The sequence below is a fragment of the Nelusetta ayraudi genome, unplaced genomic scaffold (assembly GCF_046127955.1).
Source record: "Nelusetta ayraudi isolate G7.1 ecotype Tasmania unplaced genomic scaffold, CSIRO-AGI_Nayr_v1 ptg000084l, whole genome shotgun sequence".
Taxonomy (NCBI): Eukaryota; Metazoa; Chordata; class Actinopteri; order Tetraodontiformes; family Monacanthidae; genus Nelusetta; species Nelusetta ayraudi.
In genome coordinates, this window is record NW_027466134.1 from 6,724,898 (window position 1) to 6,740,824 (window position 15,927).

The window sequence follows — 15,927 nt, forward strand, 5'->3', positions numbered from 1 at the left end:
ACATGTCCCCTGTGCCCTCCCCCCCCGGGATTTACGCCTATGACCGTCACTGATCCACAACTCCGCTCCTTCCCTTGCGTCGCTCATCTTTATTTTATTTTAAATTAATCAATTCTGCGTCAAATATGTTAAGTTTTCTTTGCTTTTATAATATTAACGGCATGTAAGGGCAAGTGCTCCAAAATTTGTTCTGCTTGAAGACACAATTTGTGTCTCCTCTATATTAAAATAAACCAGCAAGGAGAAAAAATGGGTCTGCGCCTCTGCAGTGGCTCCTTTTAGCGTTGATGAATAAATAAATAAATAAATACCCGAATAAAATGGAAATACATTTAAGCCATTTTTATGACTTAAATGAAAGGAGAGGAACTTTCTTTAAAAAAAACAAAACAAAAAAACAAAACAGCGTGTAACGAAAAGCAAATGAAAAAAAAAAAAGATTACATACAACACTGAAGAAACACTGAAAAAAAAAAAAAAAAAAAAAAAAACTTATCCCAGGCCTCAGGTGGCGCTGTGGTTTTACTCCCTGAAGGCGGAAGAAGAAGAAGACCTGGAGCCCGGTGTACAGAAATAGCAGCTTGGTAACATAGCACAGAAAATTCCGCAAAGAACACACGCAACAAGATGGTGTGGACACAAAGGTTTTTGAGCTAATGATATGCAGGCGCAAAAACGCCGAGAAATGCGGCACCCGATGAGTCAGAAGCACAAATCGGGCTCTGGTAACCCTGCTGCATTGTGCGACCTAGATCGCCAGATATTGTAACGTTGGTGTAAACGTCAATCACCGGACGTTTAATGTCATACGGAATTTTTTTGTTCTTTGTTTTTTGTTTATTGCTGTCAAATAACATGCACATTGGCTTTCTCCCCGAACTCACCCCAAGAAAGAGACAGTTGCAGAAATCCCCACATCCTCAGGTCGCCATCACCTTCTTAAAGAGGCAGTAATGCTCCCCGGCTCCAGGTGAATGTTGTTGTGTGTGTTCTTATTTTTTCTTGAATATATATAGTGAAGGTTGCGGAACCGCAGTTCATACGAAAAACGTGAAGGCAATAAAATAAATAAATAAAATGCAGTGTTATTTCATTTTAAATATAAAAAGGGCTTTGTGGCTCCAAGTGTGTGATTATTTTATGGGGGGAAACGGGTCCAAATGGCTCTTTGAGTGGTAAAAGTTGCCGACCCCTTTCCTAACGTATCCCCCATTTACGGCATACCAGGTTATAACGTCATCACCAGCCGTCCCTCAACACCGTCCGTATGATGAATGATATTAACATCATTAATCGCTTGTCAACAGAACAGAACAGCGGGAGCAGTTCTAAACACAAAAGTGGAGTGGCAAAACGCAAAGAAAAAAAAAGAAAAAAGGAAGCAAGAAAAACCCAATTGGGCAAGCTTCACTTCTATTTTGTTCGCCCTGATCTTCTTCCTGTAAAAGATGAACCTGACGGTGTTTGCAGCGATTCATTCCCGACCCCAACCCCCGGAAAGCTGCCAACCGCGTTACCCGCATCATGGTTAGAAGTTCCAACCGTCCCTTAAAATGCAGAATTGTCCCGTATTTGACGAGGAAATGGTGCGTCCAATCGATAAGGCATGGGGTTTCGCCCGTATTTCTGAGTTGACATGAACGTAACTTTATTTACGACGGGAACTCCCGTTCGTTTCCAGAGAGTTTTTCGTTCAAAACCGTAATCTACGTAGCTGCAAGCAATACCATTGCGCAACCCATTCACAACAACTGCGTCCTGGCTGCGTAGCTTGCATAGTAGGCTATGAATCAGGATCGCTTGTTCTTTTCAGCAGCAAACGAAAATGGAGGACGCTATTTTCACTTATGAAGAGTGAGCTCTTGATCACTCTCAACTTTAAGCAGTACTGTTAGTGGATCAGATAATGAAATAATCGTTCACATTGTGATACAAGAATGGGATTTGGTACATATGCCAGGGCTGCCACCTTTTCAGAAAACCTTGGAGTGAGATTTGGTGGAGCGAACCAAGATTTTGCCGCATACACAACAGTAAGACATAAGACACAGAATGTCTCATCTTGTGCAGGTTTAATCAAACGACCAAAAAAAAAGTATATTCAAAGGAAAGTAAATATGTCTTTAAAGTCCAACAGAAAAAACGTAGAGACAAAAAGAGCAACGATTCTAAGTCTCGGCCGAGCAAAAATAACAAAAATAAAATAATTAAAAACAAAAGTTCAACACAAGCAGCAGGGACAAAAGAATAATGTAGGTGTCCCTCAACTCAGGTCACAGGTTTTCAAGATTTGTGTGCCTGGTTGTATTGGCCTGTGGCCTTTTTTGAGGCCATGTAACGCCCAGTTCACACTGGACGCGGAAACGCCCACGTTAATCAAGGTAGTGGTTCACACCAGACGCGAACGGGTGCGCGGCTTGTGCCATTCATTTCAATGGAAGCGGAAGCGCCGCGAAGCGGCTCGAACTGGTTCACTCCAGACGCGAACAGCTCTGCGACGGTCGACAAGCGCTTCTGCTTAGCTGCTGTCTTTTCGAGTTTTTTAATCATTTTCATCATCGTCCCCCCCCGCCCCGTAGCCAGCCGTAGCAGGGCGTAAAAATCGCCTCAGAGGGCTCCCTCTTAAAGGTCCCATATTATGCCACTTTTCCACATCTTAAAATAGTTCTCAAATGTGAAAAAGACCCGTCTGTGACCTGCATTAGTCAAAATTGACTTTGGATCTAATATATATCTAATTTTTGCTGTCCCTAAATCAGCAAAAACCTGTTTTAGGGCGTGTCACTTTTATGTAATGAGCTGCACCTGGCCATGCCTAGGCCACACCCTTCTCTCTCGAAGGGGCTGTGGCTTTGGTTCAGGGAGCCATGTGCTAATGTGGTGAATGCGAAGCGACTCGGTCATGGCTAGCAGAAGCAGCGTCGTGCAACCGTACCAGTTTGAGCCAGAGTCTGACCCAGAGGGAGAGGCTTCGGCAGAAATACGGACTCAGCGACTGCAGCAGGACATTTTAGAGTGGTAAGATACAAAAATACTGTGCGTCTTTATATTTTAAAGTTTTTACTTTGTGTGTTGTTACACTGTTACTTACACGTTAGCTCATGCTAACGGCTTTGTCGCCGCTGTCTCGTCATTACTTTGAGCTCTTCTGGTGAATGAGAATTGTTCTAAACAGTGCAGTAACGTTATACTTATCTCTCCTCCGTATATTCTTGAAGTCTACTGATTAAAAAAAAAAAAAAAGTTGTCGTCGTGGGACTGTTAATAACCCCAGTAGCAGACTGCTACCAGCATAATGCTAAAACTAAAAGGATACTTAACTATCAAACTATGTAACTAGGCAAAAACTATATATATAAATAAATATAAAGTCTTGCAATGTTTTCAGCAGAGCTGTCCTAACATAAAAAAGTATTTTGAATGTACTTTTTTTTTGTTTGTTTAACTTAAGTTTAAATATGTCTGTATCCACAATATGTCATGGTCCAAATTAGAGGCAGTGCCATGTTGCTTAAAATGCCACTGTTCTCCATCTCAACATTAGACAAATGTCACAAGTCTTATCCAACTCTGCTTGTGTTGGCAACTTTCATTCAGGTGATATTATAACTTTTTTTCTTTTGACAGGTGCCCCTGTGGAAACTGTAACACTATGCCCACGGAGCAGGAAAATGTACGCTGCTTGGAGATACCACAGGTAGAGTCAAGATATCAAAAATGAAATATAGTTTGTCTTGATTATGGTTTATTGCATACATCTTTGAGACACAATGGCATTTATACTTTGTAATATCTTGTAGGTTAGCAGATGCCTGTGGGAGGTTGAGTGGGACCTCAAATGCATGGTGGACCATCCAGGATTGGAGCCAGTATGCCTGAATAGGTTCTCCTTGCAGAATGCAGGCCAAATTTATAAGGCGGACTATGGTCCGTTGCGACTAAAGGGAATTCACCAGTAGGTTATGTTTTGCTAAATACATAACCTAAAACAACAAAAATAAATTGTCATATAAATAAAAGTTATGTAACCACTACACTAAGCATCTTGTCGAATGTCTTGTAGTCACATGGGGATTAGAACAATTGTTATCACCCCCCCCCACCATGTATGTGAGCTGGTGTTTCGCTTGCAATTAACACATGAATGAGGAAAAGCTGGATGTACGGCTGACTATCAGCGATGAGTCAAAACAAGGCTGACGTTATAGCTATGTGAGAGGGGGAAGGGAGCTTTGAGACAAATCAAAGCCCATCTTTTCGAAGCCCAAAAACTACCCTTATTTATGGAATGTGAGTGTTTTTTTTTCCTTTCGATTTTATCTTTATTTTTGTATGATATGAGTTCAGAGGCCTTTAGGACGATGTTCATCTTTGAACTTGGTTATGCCAAAATGTCTAATGTAGCATTTGAAATGTGTTTTGTTTCTCGGTATTTAATATTGCATAATTCATTCATTCATTTTCCATACCCGCTTAGTCCCGAGCTCAGGGTCACGGGGGTCTGCGGGAGCCTATCCCAGCTGTCATAGGGTGAAGGCAGGGGACACCCTGGACAAGTCGCCAGTTCATCGCAGGGCCACATCGAGACAAACAACCATTCACACTCACATGCACAATTTAGAATGTTCAATTGACCTCACATGCATGTTTTTGGAGTGTGGGAGGAAGCCGGAGTACCCGGAGAGAACCCACGCAGACACAGGGAGAACATGCAAACTCCACACAGAAAGGTCCCAGGCCCGCCCCCGGAAAACAAACCCACAACCTTCTTGCTGTGAGGCGGCAGCGCTAACCACTGCGCCACCGTGTCACCCAATATTGCATAATGTTTGTGAATCATAAAATTTGTATTTTTAAAGTGTAGGTTGAGGTGCTCTTTTTTAATCCTGCCCGAGCTCTATGCAGATGACTCCCACTTGATATTTAAAATGTCACCATGATTCTCACAGTTGCATCTCAGATGTCTATAGTACAGGGCTATTCAACTAAAATTTCGAAAGGGCCAAATTTTTGGAAGGTTGTCCAGCCAACGGGCCACTCAATCGCCATACCACTATTTGGTGTTTGTTGCACGGTAGACACATACAAATAGATGCAAAATTTTAAACAGAACTAATTTATTTGAAAACAGCTTTGTGCAACCAACATTGATGTTGTGCAAAATTAGAGGTAACATCAATAAACATCAATAAAGATGCAATAGCCATGAAAGGCTGTAGTGCAAAAATGTTCAAAGTATCAACAACATTCATGTATAATTGCTACAATTGGCTATTTGCTCAAAAAATAAACCACATTGCACAAAACAGAAAACCAGAGTTGGCTCTTAAGGCAAAAAAAATAATAGTACCAACAAGACCTGGGTACAACCACAGTTGGTTCACAGTGCAAAGAAATGTGTGTATGTGTGGGTGTGTATGTGTTGAGCTTCATGGATGTGTGTGTTGGTGTTTGCGTGTGTGCATGTGTGTTGTGTGTTTGTGCGTGTGAAAAAAGCTGTATCAACATCTTCTAAATAGGCTGCCTTCTATTGGAGCTAAACTAGTGAGAAAAATGAATTGCATTTTCTTAACTGAGCTAAGGCAGAAAAGTTAGGCTCATATGATGTCAGGGCTATGCGTAAGCAGTTCTGCAGGTGGTTATCTGAGAGTGAGGCACGGTTGGATGTTTTTATGCTGTTCATGTGGGAGAAGCTGGATTCACAGGTGTATGTGGAGCTAAACATTGTTAGAACATAAACAGCTAACTTTCTGATCATAGGGAATTTTTCTGCACTAACACAGTGAACCCAAAACTCTGTGCAACCCTCTCTCTTAAAAGTATTAGAATATTAAGTTCCCAGGATGCCTGCATGTCAATCATCTCAAGAAGAAGTGGACCTTCTTCAATGTTGTGTATACTGATAAAACTCCACTGTTTCCGGGGTCTCAGTTTGAAGTTGTGCCTCAAATTATGTACAGAATCTGACATTACCTTTGTCACACTGGCACCTTGTGTTGACTTGATAAAGTCACAGAGTGGGAAAGTGGGAAAGTCTGCCATTGAGATCCAATGTGAAGAGATCTAGTTTTCTCTGAAAAGCTGTGATCTTTTCAACTGTATCAATTACTGTTCTGTCCCTGCCCTGAAGGCTCAGATTAAGGCTATTTAAATGATGAAAAATATCACACAGAAAGCACATGTCTGCAACAAAATTAACGTCAAGCATTTGTGACAAAAATGCATCAGCTTTTTTGCTCTTGCACTCTCCCAGAAAGGTGATAATCTCAGATTTTAAAGAACATAACTTCAGCGGCCTTCAGACGACTGAGGAGTGGGTCAAAAACTTTGGTCGCCAAAAGTTCCACACGTCTCCCCGTGGTAGTATCAGACAATGGAATTGACTTTATTGAAGTTATGACCTGGTCTTTTACTTTCAGATCGGCGACCACTTCTTTGACAGCAGCAAGCATGCACTCTTTCACTGTCAGTGAATGGTCTTTTCTTTTTGCTCAAAATCCATGCAACACGCAGGGATGCGGCCATTGAGCTTTGACGCATATTGAGCGCACGGAATAACGTTGTCGAACTCCCCTCATAGCTCTGAATAAGTGCTCTTACTTTGGTCTGCCGTGCCGTGGATGCTGGAAACTCGTCAAAAGTTTGGTGCGTCGTCTTGAAGTGCCTCCTCACGTTGCATTCCTTATTAACGGCGCATACATCAAGGTCCTTGTGCATTTGCTTTATGTACATACTTATTTGTCCATTCGTCGTTGAATTTCCGATTTTCTACATCCACCTTACGTCGCTTAGAAAGTGCCATGTTGTTTTGAATGATCAAGCTTGGCGTCTTGACCGAAAGTGATGAAAAGTGTCGCAAATTGCCAAAGCTGCTGTCATTTATTTTCTGCAGATGTGACACACAAAATAGCTTGTAGGGCCGGTACTGGCCCGCGGGCCCTAAGTTGAATGGCCCTGCTATATTTATATCCATCCATCTTCTATACCCGCTTATTCCTAGTCAGGGTGGCGGGGGTCTGCTGGAGCCTCTCCCAGCTGTTTAACGGAGAAGGCAGGGTGACACCCTGGACAAGTCGCCAGTTCATCACAGGGCCACATAGAAACAAACAACCATTCACACTCACTGACAATTTAGAATGTTCAATTGACCTCACATGCATGTTTTTGGAGTGTGGGAGGAAGCCGGAGAACCTGGAGAGAACCCACGCAGACACAGGGAGAACATGCAAACTCCACACAGAAAGATCCCAGGCCCCGGAATCGAACCCACGACCTTCTTGCCACACACACACACACACACACAGTTTCTTTTATGTCGGTTGCTATGTTCTAGGTTGTTGCAGCTAAGGTTTGATCAAAGCACCATACAGATTTTAGATGAAACATAACATTGTTAAGGCACCAAAAGGAAAAGAACACTTTTATTTTACATTGACTGTGACCATTTAAATCTGTAATCTGGAAAATAAGCTCACTTAAAAATTTAAAATGGTGTCCCATGACACAAGTTGCATGCCTGAATCTATTTTCTATTTAACTGTGGTTTGTCAGGCTGGGACTTGAAGCAGGACTCAGACGCAGAGGTTTACAGGAATCAAGCAACTTTATTCCACAAGCAATCGATCTCTAGTCAGAGCGATCAAATAAACAGGCTGTGAAACTCCTAATCACTCAGGGATATCAGGAAAACTAAGAAGAAAAAAATTATATATATATATCACTCCTGAGGAGGACAAGGAACTAATGTTCAAAATAATCAAACCTAAATCTATTCTAAGATGATAACAAAATCAAAAGCACTTGCAAGGAGGAAAAAGACTGAACAAACAAAACACTACTCTAATGGCTAAACTTGGCATTAATAAAAAAAAAAAAAATCCCTCACAAGGAGGAAAAAGACTGACAAAAGCCTACTTTAACAAAACTTAGCATAAACTAAAAAAGAAAAAAAATCACTCCACCTCGAGGAACAACTGTCTTGCTGTGAACTCTTTAGGCTGTGGCTGTGAGCGGGTTCGGGGCTAGACGTGACTGACGAAGACACTCTGGCACAAGACAAGGGGACCGCAGACTATTTGAACACACAAGGTAACAAGGCACAGCTGGAAACAATGGGTAATTGGGTCAGACGAACAGGTGGAACATGAGGTTGTGATCTGAAACGATAGGAAGTTGTCAAAATAAAACAGGAAATGGCGAGACAAAACCCCAAGACGAGACAAACCTCACCACGGTGTAACAGTTTAAAAGTGGCACCAATGTCTACCTGTACACATGCTGGAACCCCCCCAGGACTGCCTACCAGACGGTCCAGGATGCTCTGGATCAGGGGTGTCAAAACTTTTTTCACTGAGGGCTGGGCCACTTACTAGAAATTAGGTATATAGCTTTAACTTTAGTGTATTAAAGTTAGAAAAATCAATTAAAAGTGGTCAAATATGTTATATTGTTGAATATAATTAAAGACAAAACTGCCTTCATCACAGCTTTCCATAAATGGATCTTTGATTTATTCAGAAAAAAGCTTTGGTAGCTCATTCTCAGAACAGCAGCCTCAGATTTCTTCTTAGACAGAAGATTTACAGTACAGAGCAAAAACAATAAGGGGGAAAATGGGACGGGTAAATTTCAAGCTTGTTATTAGGCTTAGCAACACAGCTATTAACGTTCGTTTGAAACGGTTATCAACATTAACAGACTGAACTGGACTCAATAACAGGAGTGCACATAATTTTAGTAAATTATTCTGGTGAGTATCAGCTGCGCTTGGTGTGTAAATCGGTTCCTCCAGCTGCGGTGCTGATCCGACGCCACTCGTGCCAAAAATCCGGACAAATGTCACTTGATCAAGGAGCAAATCTGCATCAGATGAGATCAGCTGACTTTGCGCGTGCAGTGTGTACGCTGTCCAAAGCAGTGTGTACTCTGTGTGTTAACAAGAAAAACACATATAAGAAAGTGATCAGAATTGATGCGCATTTATTGATATTTGTACCTGCACAGGCATGCTTATTAACACGGGCACTGTGGAATATATTTTTTACTCACCTAAAGTGGGAACGGCATTGCACTCAGTGGGAGCAGCTCCCCCTAGTGTTAAATCTAAGAAGTGCAATACACTCAGGCAAAAGTTGAAGTGCGGGCCATATTCTATTCTATTTTCTATTTATAAAATTTCTTGAAGGTCAATTAAAAATGGACCGTGGGCTGCAGTTGACCCGCGGGCCGTAGTTTGGACACCCCTGCTCTGGATGATCCCAGTAAAAGTCATTGATGAGAGTAGAGTCTAAAATGAATCGAGCAGGAACCCATTGTCTTTCCTCTAGGCCGTAACCCACCCAGTCCACCAGGTACTGACTGCCCCGACCCCTGTTGCGTACAGCTAACAGGTGCTTGACCTTGTAAACCTGCCCACCGTCAATCACTGGAGGTGGCGGAGGCGGGAGGGTCGGGACCATGGAACTTTCCTTGGCGGGCTTGACCTGGCTGACGTGGAAGGTGGGATGAACTCGGAGGGATCGAGGAAGGCGGAGACGGACAGCAGCGGGTCCGATGACCTTGGTGATGGGGAAGGGACCCACGAACCTTGGAGCCAACTTCTTCGAGGCTACTTTGAGGTGGAGATTCTTTGCAGAAAGCCACACTTTCTGGCCCGGCTGGTAGGAGGGTGCACATCTCCTGCTGCGGTCCGCTGCCTTCTTGGTCCGGTCACCTTGGTGGACGAGAACCTGTCGGGTGGCTGCCCAGATGCGCCGGCCACGACGAATCATGACGTGAGCCGAGGGAACTGACACTCCGGGCTCTTGGACGGCGAACACTGGAGGATCATGACCGTAGGCGCACTTGAAGGGGGAAAACCCTGTGGCAGAGGTGGGCAGCGAGTTGAGGGCATACTCGACCCAGACCAGGTGCTTGCTCAATGTCGAGGGGTTCTGGGACACTAGGCACCGGAGGCCGGTTTCCAACTGCTGGTTGAGGCGTTCGGTCTGACCATCGGACTCTGGGTGGTAGCCTGAGGTCAGGCTGACCATGGCTCCAATGAGTCTGCAGAACTCCTTCCAGAACCGGGACACAAACTGGGGCCCCCGGTCCGACACGATATCTCTGGGGAATCCATGAGTTCTGAAAATTTCGTGGATCATGATTTCGGCCAATTCTTTGACTGAGGGTAGCTTAGGTAAAGCAATGAATCAAGTCAACTTTGAAAATCTGTCTACCAGAGTGAGGACTGTGGTGTTGCCTTGGGAGAACGGGAGCCCCGTGACGAAGTCCATTAAGATGTTGGCCCACGGTCTGGAGGGAATGGGTAGAGGTTGTAGAAGTCCCATGCGCGGTTGAGTAGACACGTTGTTCCTGGCGCAGACCGGGCATGCCTCAATGTACTCCCAAACCTCCGGTTCCATTGAAGGCCACCAGAACCTCCGGGAGATAGAAAACATTGTTCGCCGGACTCTCGGATGACAGGAAAGCAGCGAGGAGTGGGCCCAATGAATCACCTGTGGGTGCAGATTGGCAGGGACGTATAATCACTTCTTGGGGCACCCACTAGGTGGCGGAGCCTCACCATTAGCTTGCTTAGCCCCGTTTTCTATCTGCCAAGACACCGCTCCGACCACACATGTGGGCATCAGGCTTGACATTCTGGGACCTGTTGTGATTCTATATTTAGTTTAATGCATTATAGCTGTGTGAGTTAGTATATTAGCAAATATTGTATGTGTGTGTTAGAAGTATTAGAGTTAGTTAAATGTTTAAATGTAATGAATGTCAATACATGTAGTCCTCTTATAATCATTTGCCCATTCTTATCAGTACCATTCAGAACCTCGGAGTAAAGACAGATACTGTTTGACTGATTAAGCCTCAGGAACAGTGACCTGGGGTGATCAAAGGAACAGTGACTTGGGGTGATCAAAGTTGGGGTGAACACAGAAACTGCATTTGCTACCCCCATAAAGTTTGGCACGGGAATACGAACTTTTCACCTCAGGGTTTTATGGCAGGAAAGTTTTCCAGCAGACCAGATCGAGAGGAGGATGGATTATTTGGCTCCCGGCCAAATAAGGACTTGTTTCCTGCCACAGATTAGCCTAAAACGGGGAAGGCTACACCACCGGACAGCCAATAGGAGGACGACATGGAAGAAGACATCTACATATTTTATTACTGTTTGTTTCTGTATTTAAGATGGTGTAAGGGACAGATAGATCAGACTTGGCATCTGATAACACATTGTTGTTGTTAGGGTTAAGCCTCCGGAGCTCTGTACCAAGTATCTTGTTTTTCTGTTACTAAAACTTCTTAAGATTTCACTTGTCTACTGCTCTATTCTTCATTAAACGAACACGCGGTTTGGTAGCATGATATTAGATAAAGGAACCAAACCAGACCCTGGCCTGTAAGAAAGCGAAAAGGAGAAGCAATTAAAGAACAACAGCCTGGCGAGAATTCAGTCTCTTATCTTTGCGTATGTATTCCAGGTTCTTGTGGTCAGTCCAGACAATGAATGGGTGTTTAGTCCCCTCCAGCCAGTGCCTCCACTCCTCCAGGGCCACCTTGACAGCCAGCAGTTCCCGGTTGCCAACGTCGTAGTTGCGTTCAGCCTTGGACAACCGCCTCGACAGAAAGGCACAGCGGTGCATCTTCCCATCCTTCTCTGATTGTTGAGAGAGAACAGCACCAATCCCCTGCAGAGATGCGTCCACCTCTACGATAAACTGTCGTTGGGGATCCAGCAGCAAAAGAATCAGGGCAGTGGTGAAACGAACCTTGAGGTCTTTGAACGCGGCCTCAGGAGTCCAGGTGAACCGCACCTTGGAGGAAGTGAGAGCAAGTAATGGAGATGCTATAGCGCTGAAGCCCCGGATAAACCGCCTGTAGAAGTCAGCGAACCCGAGGAACTGCTGAACCTTCTTACGGCTATAGGGAGTGGGCCACTCGGCAACAGCGCAAACTTTTGCCGGGTCCATTTGAACACTTCCAGAGGCTACAATGAAGCCCAGGAAAGAGACGGTGTCAGCATGAAACTCACTTTTCTCTGCTTTGACATAGCTGGTGATCTAAGAGTCGTTGCAGAACCGCGGTTACATGTTTTCTGTGGGTGTCAAGGTCAGGTGAATATATCAGGATATCTTCTAAATATACATACACAAAGTGATCTAAAAGGTCTCAACACGTTGTTGATCATGGCCTGAAAAACTGCAGGAGCATTCGTTAAACCGAAAGGCATGATTAGATACTCATAATGTCTGTGGGGAGTATTGAACCCCGTATGTCCCATCTTTTTTCTCTATAAAGAAAAACCCGGCCCCAGCAGCAGAAGATGAAGGGCGGATAAGACCCGTTTTCAATGAGGTCTGTATGTACTCCGTCATTGCTTCTTTCTCCGGAACGGAGAGCGAGTAAACGCGGCCCTTCGGGATGGTTGAGCCGGGAATTAGGTCTATGGGGCAATTATAAGGTCGATAAGGTGGAAAAGATAAGGCTTTGGTTTTACTGAAGACTTTGTGGAGATAGTGGTAGCAGGATGGCACTGAACTCAGGTCCGTCGTGGATTCTGTGACAACATTAAGAGAAATGCAATTACCAAGTCCTAAAAATTCTTGACTAGCAGGGCACCTGCTCTTGTCGGCACACCGTTTACCCCAACTTAGGACACCCCGGTTCGCCAATCAATGTTTGGGTTGTGAGCGTGCAACCACGAATACCCCAAGACCAGAGTACGGGGAGACAACTGGAATAGAAGAAAACTGATTTGTTCCTTGTGACTCCCAATACATAATTCCACGGGTTCAGTCCGATTAGTAATGGAGAAGAGATTGTGTCCATTCAAGGCCTTAACCTCTATGGGGCTAATCAATTGATCAGATTGCAACCCCAACTGAGCAGCCAACCCCCAGTCCAACATACTCTTATCAGCCCCAGAGTCAATTAGTGCCCGCAGATTGGTTGAAACTGCATGGTGAGAGATTATCACTGGTGTGAGAGCTCGTGGAGAGCGGTGAGACTTAGAGTGAGAACTCACCGTCTTGGGTCCTTTGACGGGGCATGAAGCCAGGAGATGGGAGTTCTCGCCACAGTAAAAGCAACACCCCTGAGCTTGTCGCCGTCGGCTTTCCTCCGGAGTCAGACGCGTCCGGCCAAGCTGCATTGGTTCATCCACTTCGGTTGTGGGAGATGCCTGGCTCTGCTCTGGGACTGGACCTTGGGGATTCTGTTCTGGCGGGACCCAGGGACGCAGAAACCGCCCAGGTGTGCTTCTGGCCTCCCGCCGCTGCTTGACTTTGTGGATCCGGTTATCCGTACGAATAGCGAGGGCGATGAGGGAATCCAAATCAGCTGGAAGGTCCAGAGGGATCAGCCGATCCTGGACAGGCACCGACAACCCCTTCAGGAACATGTCGTACAACGCAGTCTCGGTCCATCCACTCTCCGCCGCCAGCGTACGGAATCGGATGGCATAGTCGCTGACTGAGCTGGGTCCCTGTCGCAGTCCGCTCAGCTCCCTGGCTTTATCTCGGTTCGTTGCCACAGGATCGAAGGTCCTCTTGAGCTCTTCATGGAAGTCGTGGAGTGATTGGCAAAGGGGTGAGTCCGCGGTGGCCCACATCCTCGGATAAGTGGGAGACCATGAGGGCTATCTTGCAGCGGTCAGCAGTGAAGGCTTGCGGGGAATGCTCAAAGTGAATTGAACAGTCAATAAGGAAGGCTTTGCACTGACCCGGTTCTCCTGAGAACCGCTCGGGGGGCGCCAACCAGATCCCTGCTCCCCCTCCCGAGGTGGATGCGTCCGGAGACGAGGGTAGGAGCTGCAGGTTTAGGGCGCTGCCTGACAAAACTGACCCGGTCCTGGATCTGAGAGGCCAGCTGGCTCACCTGGGCGGTCATGGCTTCTTGGAATTCCTCCTGGCGAGAGATCGTTGCGCTCTGGGCGCATCTGCGAGCTGGTATGCCTCTGCTGAGTCCATACTGGCCAGAGTGTAATGTCAGGCTGGGACTTGAAGCAGGACTCAGACGCACAGGTTTACAGGAATCAAGCAACTTTATTCCACAAGCAATCGATCTCTAGTCAGAGCGATCAAATAAACAGGCTGTGAAACTCCTAATCACTCAGGGATATCAGAAAAACCAAAAAGAACAAAAAAAAAAAAAAAAAAAAAATCACTCCTGAGGACAAGGAACTAATGTCCAAAATAATCAAACCTAAATCTATTCTAAGATGATAACTAAAACGAAATCACTCGCAAGGAGGAAAAAGACTGAACAACAAACAAAAGCCTACTTTAACAAAACTTAGCATAAACAAACAAAAAAAATAACTGTCTTACTGTGAGGGGCTGGGGCTGGGGCTGGGGCTAGACGTGACGGACGAAGACACTCTGGCACAAGACAAGCGGAACGCAGACTATTTGAACACACAAGGTAACAAGGCACAGCTGGAAACAATGGGTAATTAGGTCAGACGGACTGGTGGAACATGAGGAGAGGTTGTGATCTGAAACGAGAGGAAGTTGTCAAAATAGAACAAGAAATGACGAGACAAAACCCCAAGACGAGACAAAACCTCACCACGGTGTGACAAAGTTTAAAAGTGGCACCAATGTCTACTTGTACACATGCTGGAAAACACAATGTATTGTTCCTCCGTGTGCTGTTGTTGAGGGGTACAGGCTCATTATGCTAAGAACAGTAACAACAGACGCTTTTGCCGACTTGCCACTGGAATGTCATCACTTATCAATCAATATCCACCTTCTGAGGTAAATGGATTATTGCAACAGAGTCGCGCGAGCTCCTCTTCATCTTCCGCCAAAGTTGTACAGTCCTGATGGGGACGTTGTTTCAGTAATGGCAGAGATATCGTTCATCTCTGTCAATCAATGAATCGTTAAAAAAACAATTTTGAGACTATCATCTCAAAGGAAGGGAGGGGGAAAATACTTTGTGTCGCTTTAAGGAGCATTCCGTCAGAGCTGAGGGTCAGACTGTTTGTTCTCCTCTAATCTTGTCACGCCGCCCACACTGCTCCTGCCGTTGCCCTTCCCATCTTTACAACGTGTGGGAACAACAGTAACCTCCACGTTCAGCACATTCAAGATCCAAAGGAGCCTCATCATCAGCTTCACTTAACTCGATGTCGACGCAGTTTATCAAAGCTTGCACACTTCTGTCATTGATTTCTCCTCCTCCCCCCCCCACCCCACCCCTCCCTGTCCATCAGTTAGGTTAAGCTTAAGGAAATCTAAGAACTGGGGATAGAAAGGGTCATTTTAGTCTGGTTGTAGTTGTGGTTATTGAGCTTTGTGCCTTGTGTGTGTCACACAGAAATCCAGCGGTGTAGTAAACTTCCACCTCTTTTAATTATCGGGCACATGCAACACAGAAATCTGACTAATGACCAAGAATGTACTATGATCTCAGCGCCGTCGTTTTTTTTTTTTTTTTTAATTTTCTTTCATTTCTGCGCTGTCAAAAAGCCTGAGCCCGAGTTCAGGCAAAGTGTAATATTGACCCTGGCAGGAGAGCAAACAGAGAGGGCGACCAGGATTATTTATTTTGACTTCATTATTTGCATGGAGCAAAACCATTTCCTGGGTTTCAACATTTGCCTCGATTTCTTCATACATACATACAAATCTTCAAAGAAAAAAAAAAGAAGAAAAGAAAAAAATGCTATCAGCCTTTTGCAATATAATGGCTCAGCATTGTTCACAGAGATAGCAGCAGAGACGCTGACAGGCATTAGGCTCCGTCCGGTTTTAAATTGTCCCTGGAGGAAATTATTTCACTGATACACAGTCCAACATTGGCCAAAGTTGTAAAAGTTGTAAAAACAAATTGGTCGTCCTGGAATTGACACTTGGTTGTTTTATGTTTTTTTTTTGCCAGTTCATTTACAACATTTCAGGTTGTTTTAGTAGGTCTGGG

General features: G+C 44.8%; 1 protein-coding gene and 1 long non-coding RNA gene across 2 annotated transcripts in view; both read left to right on the forward strand.

Annotated features, from left to right (window-relative positions):
- Positions 1–15,927, forward strand: part of LOC142900842 (sodium-dependent phosphate transport protein 2B-like) — a 37,148-nt gene that overhangs the window by 15,762 nt on the left and 5,459 nt on the right. The window lies entirely within an intron of this gene.
- LOC142900811 (uncharacterized) lies at positions 2,860–3,969 on the forward strand. Its single transcript, XR_012928935.1, has 3 exons — positions 2,860–3,018; positions 3,628–3,697; positions 3,801–3,969. It is a non-coding gene; the product is annotated as an uncharacterized LOC142900811 (long non-coding RNA).